This window comes from Panicum virgatum, chromosome 2K, assembly GCF_016808335.1.
Source record: "Panicum virgatum strain AP13 chromosome 2K, P.virgatum_v5, whole genome shotgun sequence".
Lineage (NCBI taxonomy): Eukaryota > Viridiplantae > Streptophyta > Magnoliopsida > Poales > Poaceae > Panicum > Panicum virgatum.
The window spans coordinates 39,592,878-39,605,153 of NC_053137.1; positions in this window are offsets into that span (position 1 = coordinate 39,592,878).

Here is a 12,276-nt window from a genome sequence, read left to right on the forward strand (position 1 = left end):
ATTGATTTATTCTAGGGCATTTTTTCTGCCCTCCTTATCATCCTTATCTCAGGAAGCTTCATCTTCATGTTGTCAACAACATATGTCTGCCAATCAGAATATACAGTTCAAACATAGCTCTAATATAAATTAAAAAAAAGCACAATGAAGAAAAGTAGAGTTGGATGCTTACCAGGAGCATTATGGTACATCTAGGGACAACCCTTGACTTTTTTTCTGGTGGATGCATCGCAAGAGTCTTCAATGTTTTGTGGTAAGCACTGACAGACGACCTAAAATGTTCATAAACTGCAGTGCACCAGTCAAAGTCCTAAATGATGGTCATGTCTTTAGTATACATGACTGCATTTGTATTGATATTTTTGGTAGTGCTAGGCATCAGAATTGTGATAATTAGTAGAAGAAAAAAACATTTGACACTTTCTCCTTATTGACTCTTTTCTCTTTTTTTTTGTCCATTAACCACATTATTTTCTGAACTGTCACTGGAACACCAGGTTCCAAACCAAGTTCAGTGCGCAATACAGCATATTCCTTAGTATGCTTATGAGGATTGCATTCCAGCGGGCGCTTGTCGCCATGCGGTAGATTTAGTAGCTAAAATATGATTTCAGTTGTGATGTACAAAATCGCATCTTTCCATACGTGTATTGCAATTCTCTCCTCTTCGAGAACTACTTTTTTGACAAATGACCCAGTAGCTTGTCGTTGAGAAATCATTCCAGTCCTTAGTTCCAAAAAAGGCTCCAAAATCGAGCCTCCTCACCTCCGCACGATCTTCATCATCAAGTAATTCCACTGCAGACATCATCGCCTCTTCAGGTTTACAACCAAATTCAAGATCAAGATTATCAAATTCCTCATCCTCATCCTCATCCTCATCCTCATCCTCATCTGATGGCCCCACATGAAAATTGGAGTGTTGACTCTTCATCCAGGGGAGTTCTTTGTCTCTAGTTCCCTATAAGAAAAACAACGGTGAATTAATGGCAAGATTTAAGTACATAGTTAATGCTTATAAATTGTAAGAGCTAAGCCTGCTAAAGCAAAGATGCCTAAAAAGGATAGAAGTTTATATATTAGTAAAATAAACCATTGTGTCCATGATTTATCCTGTCATATCTAGTGCCCCAGCAATGAACTCATATAGTTAAATATGAATGATTCTCAGAGAGGTATGTAAGCTACTATGTTATGAAATGTGTGTTCTATTCCTGAAGCTAACCAAGAAGCCACGAAACTGTTTGCCTGAAACAATATCCTAGAAGCATCCACGACCAATAGAACTGGTCAGCATCTGGCACAATTGTAGCTACATCAGTGTCTGGTACCATGAAAATCACTAGCCAAAAACAATTTTTTGGACGATTCTTTGAATTGGGACACTGAATGGTAGTACCTAGGTAAATATAGAGAATGTTCAGCACCATTTATTGCCGAATGAAGCATACCTCATGAAATGAGAAAGAAACATGTGATGCCTGCGACCCCCCCCCCATTTGGATTTGGAGTTCTTCCTGTGGGGTCCTTGGTTGTCATTTGTCTAGTAAAAACATGCAACAAGATTAGTGTTCCTACTGCATATTATTGATCAGTTTTCTAGTGCATTATGATTTTCTTAACCTGTTTAAATATATGTATGATGGTAGGAATAGAAGGTGTAAGGAAAAAATCATGACATGCCAAACATGACCCATGCACCATATTTGTTTAGCTTGATGTGTTGTTCTACATCAACACATGGGGAGTGGACACTCCTATATTTAAAAGAACATTCCATTCTATAAAGTTTTCATTCCAGTACTGTGTGTTCAGGCACATCAATTTCAAGAATCTATATACATAAGTATCTATATACATATACATTTGTCTTTATTGTGCTACTAACTATCATAGTAAAATCTATGTCCATGTGTCCTTATCTGGAGTCAAACACAATGGTTAATCTTTTTGCCCTTACTGAGATTGCAATACTTTTAAGTGCCTTTTGCAGCAATTGGAACATCAATCTCAAACAATAAAGTGCGGTAGTTAATGTTTTCTTTGATGGACATTGAGAGCATACCTCATTAGATGATTCAGCATTGCGTGACCAGGGCTCATCATCTTGATGTGCCATCCTATTTTAAAATCAAAATCAAGTGTTCCATCAAATTTAAATTAAAACCCAAACTTGGACGGGAAGTGGGTATGCAGAAAAAAAAAGGAGCGAACCTCGGGCTCTACCGCCATCGATTCGAGCTCTGCAGCCGCCCTAATCACCGAGTTAAAATCGCTCTATACCGCAAGTCTAATTACCTCGAGCTGAGACGTACATATGCATACTCTAGCGTTCGCGGGTTACCATAGCCACTATTAGCTCTAGTAAGGCCTTTTATATCACGCTAACATGATAGTACTGTTCAAATCGCGTGACTAGCACTAGTTGATCCGATTAAAAGAAAAGCTCATTGGCCTAACCATGAGTCAATGCAGGTCTGAAAGTTCACAAGCACACCCCTGGTGACACAATATGTGAATCAATGGCCACTAACGAAAACCAATTCCATTATTGCCTAATAGCAATACCGTCAGGAACCATGATAAGACATATTCAGAGCCTTGCAAGAAAATGGAGCAAACCTCCACATTCCATGCAAGATCACTGAGGATCCACCAAACTACTTATTGCACTTCGCAAACAAATCTGATCTAGAAGCAGTAGAGGCAAAAATGGCAATAAGAACACCTTCGTACACATTAGCATTGACAAAATGGACTCCCTTTTACAAATACCACAGCACCCCTAGGCGAAATCAAATCCATGTGGAAATCGATGGAATACCGCCCGAAATTTGCAGTTTTGCGATGCTGAAGCCACTACTTTCTTCATTCTGTGAGGTCATTGGCTGCAAATACAACGAAAGGATACAGAGAACCCAGGTGACAGTATATGCCTCATCAACACACGCTATACCAACTACAGGCATAATTGCACTCCCGATAACAAACCCAGGAACCGACATCCTAGATATAAAGCAAGTATCAATAAAATCAACACTGATTCCAAACAAGTTAATTGGATGATGAGAAGACAATAGAGGAACACACCAGACAGGGGTACCCTCCAAGCGTGGTACACACTGGTATGTTGTTAATTCCCTTCATAGTCATCATATTATCATTAAAAAATGTAACAACAATCATTCGCCAACTCAGAACTGACTTTTACGTACATCATGACAAGCTGTTGAGAATGGAGTTGACATTGAAATGCTGCTTGATCACTACATGTAGCAAAATCGCAGTAAGAAAGCATCAATCTGACTTTAAAAACATGAAATTGCATGAGCACTCAACATTAACGCTGCACTCTACTCCATGTAAAACCAATTTTCTCAGATGAGGATGAATGGAACGGTATTGAACAAGAAGACAAGAACAAAACCTTAAGCGGCACGGATGACATGGATTACGACTGTAAGTACAGACCCCCTGGCCCCCATCCCCTCTTTGTAATATTTCATTCAAATGGTATCAAAACGTAGGCTTGTTAACTTATTAGCAATCTGCATCATACTAATTGTCAGGTTACTACTGGACTGTGGACACAAACTCATCATCAGACAGCAAAGAACTATGGGACAGGGAACCATATTGCTGGAAACGCGGAAGGGATTAATATGCCAAAAAGGAGGACAGTAGGACCATATCCATGTTTGCTACTATTATATTCGAGTGAATGATTCATTCGATCATGAAGTCTCAAACTATGATGTGATCAACTATGTAGTCGCATATAGTTTGCTATAGTACTGTGTTCGAACTATATTATTTGTGCTCGTGTTTGAATTATGTTGTCTTAGTTTGTCTATGAAATATGGTGTTTGCGAACTTCATCAGTAGCTTTGCTATTCAGCATAAATAAGGTGTATCATAAAATATCATGTCCCCTATTGTAGTGTGCAGTAATATAAAAGAAGTTAACTCACATGTATGGGGTACGACAGTTGAAGTGCATAAAAAACAACAGGACATATGAATGTAAAGCGGAAATTTATCCAGACACAAAATTTAGATTATGAATCTTTTTTGGTCCAATGATTTGCAACCTACAAACATATCAAAATGGATTGGGTCTCATCGTTTATGTAATACATCTATATGCACAAAAACATATAACCCACCGCTTGAAGATACTCCCACCGTATCCTAATTACATGACGTTTAGGACATGAGTTAGCATACCAAGGAGTGATTAATTAGGGGTAATTTTTCCATGTTTGCCCATATTAAATTTGGTGTCGGGTGCACCCTAAGCATAAAACACACGTTGCTTGATTGGTCACGGAAGCTGGTCCCGAGGCGCGAGGTCGCCGGTTCGAGTACTGGTGGCCTCAATTTATTTTGTTTATCATCATGTTTTTGCATGGGCGTGCATGCGTGTTGCTTTCGTTTGGACGGGACGTGATGGCACGCGCTAGGTGGGAGTCCAAGTTTCGCTCGTTTTTGTTGGTTTTGCTCGCTGGCTGCCGCGCGTGTTTCGCTCGTTTTCGTTGGTTTTGTGCACATTTTTTGCCACTGCGCGTTGGCTGTCGCTCAAACAAATTTTTCGGTGCGTTTTTATCCCGGTGCTCTGCCTTCTTTCCTTGACTATTTAACCATGCAGCTCTCGTCCAGCCATAGCCCTCATCCAGAATCAGAACCGTGTGAACCAAGCACACTTGCTAGAATGGCTGGGCTCGACCAGAATGCTCCACTAAAGGAAGAAGCCTATGCTCCTGGTAATGACTAATGACTTCAACTCTCATTTGTCTGTTTTTTTGTGTCAACTCTCATATTCCATGCTTCCTTTGGACAAAATTTGATCTGGAACTTACCTCTAGATGAGTTTGGCGCGGTTGATTTCGACTTTGTTCAAAACATGACTAGTATGTAATAGTATCTCAGTTTGTATTTGTTCCAACTCTCATGTTCCATGATTTCTAATGAAACCGTACCACTTGCCAGCTCCTTCATATCCAGCACTCGTGCAAATCAAATGGAAGACAACTCCCGACATTCTAGCTTGGAACTCAACCAGCCGGATGACAACGGCAATATAGGCTTGGACCTGAACCAGCCTATTATGGTGGATGATAACGACAATGGTGGGTATATTTCGATCTCATCCACAACATATTATTTAGCTTTGTTGGCTTCCTAATTTTACACACATCTTGTACTCCCTCTGTATCCTAATTACATGACGTTTAGGACATGAGTACGATTACCAAGGGGTGATTTTGCACACATCTTGTACTCCCTCCATATCCTAGAACTTGTTGTTGCTATGAACACTAAGCATTATTTTTTTAACAGAACCTGTTGAACAGCCCCATCGAAGGAAAGAGATGACACAACACCTCCGCAAACAAGTGTACCAGTCTTTGTTGGCTAGAAGCAACAATGGTAAACTAGGCAAGAAGGACATTTGATTTTGATTTTAAAATAGGATGGCACATCAAGATGATGAGCCCTGGTCACGCAATGCTGAATCATCTAATGAGGTATGCTCTCAATGTCCATCAAAGAAAACATTAACTACCGCACTTTATTGTTTGAGATTGATGTTCCAATTGCTGCAAAAGGCACTTAAAAGTATTGCAATCTCAGTAAGGGCAAAAAGATTAACCATTGTGTTTGACTCCAGATAAGGGCACATGGACATAGATTTTACTATGATAGTTAGTAGCACAATAAAGACAAATGTATATGTATATAGATTCTTATGTATATAGATTCTTGAAATTGATGTGCCTGAACACAGTACTGGAATGAGAACTTTATAGAATGGAATGTTCTTTTAAATATAGGAGTGTCCACTCCCCATGTGTTGATGTAGAACAACACATCAAGCTAAACAAATATGGTGCAAGGGTCATGTTAGGCATGTCATGAGTTTTTCCTTACGCCTTCTATTCCTACCATCATACATATATTTAAACAGGTTAAGAAAATCATAATGTACTAGAAAACTGATCAATAATATGCAGTAGGAACACTAATCTTGTTGCATGTTTTTACTAGACAAATGACAACCAAGGACCCCACAGGAAGAACTCCAAATCCCAAGGGGGTCGCAGGCATCACAGGTTTCTTTCTCATTTCATGAGGTATGCTTCATTCGGCAATAAATGATGCTAAACATTCTCTATATTTACCTAGGCACTACCATTCAGTGTCCCAATTCAAAGAATCGTCCGAAAATTGTTTTTGGCTAGTGATTTTCATGGTACCAAACACTGATGTAGCTACAATTGTGCCAGATGCTGACCAGTTCTTATTGGTCGTGGATGCTTCTAGGATATTGTTTCAGGCAAACAGTTTCGTGATTCTTGGTTAGCTTTAGGAATAGAACACACATTTCATAATATACTAGCTTACATAGCTCTCTGAGAATCATTCATATTTAACTATATGAGTTCATTGCTGGGGCACTAGATATGACAGGATAAATCATGGCACACAATGGTTGCTTTTACTAATATATAAACTTCTATCCTTTTTAGGCATCTTTGCTTAAGCAGGCTTAGCTCTTACAATTTATAAGCATTAACTATGTACTTAATTCTTGCCATTAATTCATCGTTGTTTTTTTATAGGGAACTAGAGACAAAGGACTCCCCCGGATGAAGAGTCAACAATCCAATTTTCTTGTGGGGCCATCAGATGAGGATGAGGATGAGGGATTTGATAATCTTAATCTTGAATTTGTTTGTAAACCTGAAGAGGTGATGATGTCTGCAGTGGAATTACTTGATGATGAAGATCGTGAGGAGGTGAGGAGGCTTGGTTTTGGAGCCTTTTTGGAACTAAGGATGGGAATGATTTCTCAACGACCAGCTACTGATTTGTTTGTCAGAAAAGTAGTTCTCGAAGAGGAGAGAATTGCAATACACGTACGGAAAGATGCGATTTTGTACATCACAGCTGAAATCATATTTTAGCTACTGAATCTACCGTGTGGCGACAAGCGCCCGCTGGAATGCAATCCTCATAAGCATACTAAGGAATATGTTGTATTGCGCACTGAACTTGGTTTGGAACCTAGTGTTCCAGTGACAGTTCAGAAAATAATGTGGTTAATGGACAAAAAAATGAGAAAAGAGTCAATAAGGAGAAAGAGTCAAATGTTTTTTTATTCTACTAATTACCTCAATTCTGATGCCTAGCACTGCCAAAAATATCAATACAAATGCAGTCATGTATACTAAAGACATGACCATCATTGAGGACTTTGGCTGGTGCACTGCAGTTTATGAACATTTTAGGTCGTCTGTCAGTGCTTACCACAAAACATTGAAGACTCTTGCGATGCATCCACCAGAAAAAAAAAAGTCAAGGGTTGTCCCAGGATGTACCATAATGCTCCTGGTAAGCATCCAACTCTACTTTTCACTACCAAATAAAATGGCTAATGCGACCGGATTTTATTGCGACACCCTGAATTTTGTTGCGATATATAGGTTTAGCGCAACGACAGTTGTATTTTGTTGCCTTAGAGTGACTTGTTGCCACCAAAATTTTAGCGTTGCAATTAAAATTGTAATCGTTGCAACAAGGTGAGGTATTTACGACCAAATAATAAATGTTGCATTTAGGGTGAGGATATAGCAACGTTGCTTGGATTCGTTGCTATTTGTGATGATGTCACAATCAAAATGAATCGTTGCTATTAGTATTCCCTATTGTTGCGATAGAATTCCTGTTATGGCAACGCTAATCTTTATTGTTGCAAAAGGGAGCATAGATATTGCGACACAAACCAGGTTGTTGGGAATGGAAGGTTACATGCAGAGGCGCTGCAATATGGTAATTGTATTGCAACGATTTAATGGTCGTTGCAGCTGAGCTAAGAGATATGGCAACGAACCTAAGGGTCGTTGCAACAAGGATTAGATATTGCAACAAAATTAAGAATCGTTGCACCATGGCTAGGATACAGCAACGACCAAAGGAATTGGCCCACACAAACCTAAGGCTACCACTACTATAAACATGATATGAAAACGAATAAAGTACGAATGGTCAACCCGTGCAACTAGCAATATTTACGAAGAATAATAGTTCCATCATTTAAACATATCAATTTGATCTACCCCTAATTTTCTATGTTTGAAAATATTTGATTCAATTTGAAAAAAAAATCTGATTTCAAAAGTCTGTGTTGTCATTCCTACTTGCCCCAAATAACAAAAATTGTTGCTAACAAAATTCTCTCGGTCGGCAAGTTAATATGTACCAAGCTTGTGTATATCATTCCCTGATGTTACGAAAGGCAATAAGAAAATCCGCTCACTAAGTTTTCATAGTTCATATATCATCATATGTAAGGAAAACTCCCCTAGTGCAACTGCGTACAAGATCAGTATGTCCCATCTTATACTATCCAATCTTTATGTTCAGCTATGGAAAATGAAAAATGAACTCATTGACGCTGCATCAGTCTTTAAATTACAGGTTCTGTCAGACATCAAAAAGGAAAAATAACTCATTACAGTTACATTGAATTCAAGAGAAGATGGTTAGTGTGACCAAATTACTTGGACAGATAATTATAAGTATTGAAAGCAGGGAAATGTTCTTGCTGAAGAGTAGGAGTTCGTTGTTCAGCCAGGCCTTATGGGCGCCGTTCTCTCATCAAGGAATAAGCTAGCTTTCAATTCAGGTCTCGAAGCCTCCTTCCATTTTACTCCCTCTTTCATAATGCTATTTTCTGGGTACATGACATTACGACACCTTTGCATAGCACCCTATCCACAAAAATGAAATCAGATGAATTTTATTGTTGATTTAGTTCAAATGAGAACAGCTAAAACGGTAGGCAGAGTACACACTCTGTAAGCTTTAACTGAGAGTCATGAGTCAACATTAAAAACTGAATAGTAAACCCATCAATTTACTAAACTCTCTTTTGCACCCACATCTGAAAAACAAAGACCTCATCCATGCTAGTAACTTATTTGCAAGTACTAAACTGATCGAAAAGAACTCAGCTGTTAATATGGCTTTCTAAAGTTCACCGGTTGATGAACTAAACAAATCAGTAAAGTGGCTTATCGATTTAATAGTGCAAGTGCATACTGAAAAGAGGAGCTAAACAATAGCCTCGGGATCACATAGTCACCTTAAAAAATCAACAACCAAAGCACCGGAAGCACATTATTGTCACAGTACACACAATAGTTAACCAGATACAGACCTACAAAGCTCCAAGATCAAAGAAAATTCCTTGGGATCACAGAATCATCTTAAACAAATCAACACTCAAGCAAAACAATCATATCATAGTCCACGGTTCACACACCAATTTAATAGATTTAGACCTACAAGCAGCAAGGTCACAGAATCGAAAATTCCTTCTCTCCTTCAAGCCTCGTTGCACAGCAGCGCAGATGCAATCCCCTTCCTTTATCTCCTTCCCTTGAAGCCCTTATTGAACAGCAGCAGCAGTGACCGAGCCCCCTTTCCTTCTCACGAAATGCAGCTCCTTCCCCTCCTCCCGAACACAAGCTCCTCCTCCTCCTCCTCCTCCTCCTCCTCCAAGATCTTAGCGGCGGAAGACAGAAGACGCTCTAGAGTTTTTGGGTCGTGGTGGTAGGGTTTGGGACGTCCTTGCCATGGCTTGCTGGATTGGATTCATGGCTGGTGTTTGGGAGCCGGAGAAGGGCTGGTGCAGAGGGGCAAGGATTGGGGCGGGTGGACGATTTTGAGCCGTCAGGGTTGGGGACGGGTGGATTTGGATGCCGCTGTGGGAGGAATCTGCGGGATGAAGGGGCTGCCATGGGAGGATTGGACGAGGACTCGGCGGGAGCTGGAAGGGGCGATGAAATTTGGCACAGGAAGTCGGCGGGGATTGGATTTCGCGCAGAGAGTAGGCGGCGGGAACCGTGAGGGTTTGGCGAAGCGGTAGAGCCGTAGAGGGAAGAAGCGCGAAGTGGCTGTGGTAGAACTTTTTTAACCAATTGGCTGAACGACGTCACCACGGATTACGAGCGATCCGCGTGCAACGAGTTGGGCCAATCCTATCGCGCCACGTGGGTTAGCCGAAGAACACGAATGATTCATTTTCTCTTTTTAATCTGGAATCAAAACTTGTAATTGGTATTTCTTCCTCAAAAACTTCGAATTTGATTATTCTTTTTCCTAAACTTTTATAAAATCACATTTTTCCATTCAAGGACTTTTTTGTATTTAAAGTGCTATTCTTTGGATCTTTTTTGTATAGCTTATTTTTTTTACAGTTAGATGGATAATAGAAAATTATTTGTCAGCATAACAATTGCTAATGTAACTTTATATTTTCGATTACTAGAGTAAATATAAGGTTGTGTCCAAATTTGAGATTCAAACGCGTTAAGAAATCTTACAAGGTATGTAAACTTCAATATATGACTAGAGTTATATGAAACTAGTTGAGTGATTAATCAATTTGTGAACAACATATGAGCATACTTTATCAAATCTGTTTGAAACTTTAATCATAAGTTTATGGACCTAAAATTCATTATCCTATCAAATTATAGAATTTTTTTATCAAAATTTGATATTATTATAATTATTATACGATAATTTTGAGATAGAAGGTTGAATTATCCCTACTAAAATAATTAAATTCTTCGTTATCTCTGGATAGGAGCCATAACAAAACATAAGATACAAAATATGAATTATATTTAATTATTGAATCCTATTTGAGGTACACATAGTTCAATTTGCAATTACTTTCTCTAAACATGCAAAAATTCGTTTAAACTATCGAAAATAGTAAGTCAGTTAAGAAAAATCACATCCATATAAAACAAATTATTTTAAGTTTATTATGTATTAAAATATATTTTACACATACAAGATAAATATTTTTATAATTTACTTCACAAGGTTTCCTTAAATAAAAAATACTAAATGTGGAAAATGAAAAAATAAGGTGCAAAAAGGACTTGAACACACAACCTCAAACACTAGGTTCCACTACCTTACCACCACACCATGAAGTCTATTGTGATTAAATATAAAATTCAAATTATTTTATAATAGATTCCTACATTAAATGACTTACGTACCCCTTGCCGTGTGGCAAATGAACAATTAGTTGAGTGGCGTTTCCACGGATTGATGCGCCACTCAATATTTTTTTGTCAAGTTCAAGCGTTTTGTTATAGGTATTCTATAGTGGCGGTTAGCGTGCCAGGACAATGCCGTGTGGCAAATGAACAATTAGTTGAGTGGCGTTTCCACGGATTGATGCGCCACTCAATATTTTTTGTCAAGTTCAAGTGTTTTGTTATAGGTATTCTATAGTGGCGGTTAGCGTGCCAGGACAAAAAAGGGAAAAAAGTGCTAATTCGAGGATTTGAACCCAGGTCTCAGCATTTAGACTTGCATGCCTTACCACTGCACTACAACTTCAAGGATATAGCAATAGTTGCAACTGGTGTTGTGATATCCTCTAAGGATATAGCAACGACACGTCCTAGTGGCATTGTGATATCCTCTAAGGATATAGCGACGACTTGAAATGGCATTGTGATAACCTCTAAGGATATAGCAACGACACTTCCTGGCGATGAGATATCCGCTAAGAGTATAGCGACGACCTCATCCGGCGTTGTGATATCCTCTAATGATATAGCAACGGTGACAAATCATTGCAACATCTTACAAGGATATTGCAACATCATATGACTTATTGCCGCACCTGGATATCATTGCAATATATGTTATAGCAACTGAAATCTTCCATTGCAATAGTGCTTGATTGCATCTAAACTACGTGGTTGTAAAAACAACTATAGCAACCCTTGCTCTGCTAAGCGCAACGACCATGGTTGTTGCATCAACAACATATTGCCATGCAAAACGTCATTGCAATATGCGTACATTATCCCAACCAAACACAATCTGATGCGATAGACTATTGCAACTCACTTATATGCAACGCCCAGATTCTTTTCCCAACGACTCCTAAATTGTTGCATTTCCTGCATATTGCAACGAAAATGGGCTTATTGCAACGATTTTGGGGCGTTGCCTAAAGTACATTTTCTAGTAGTGTTTCTTCATTGTGTTGTTTTTTAATTTATATTAGAGCTATGTCTGAACTGTATATTCTAATTGGCAGACATATGTTGTTGACAACATGAAGATGAAGCTGCCTGAGATAAGGATGATAAGGAGGGCAGCAAAAAATGAACTAGAATAAATCAATATGATATTGATTTTTTGATGATGATGATTGCTGGAGCTAGGAACCGT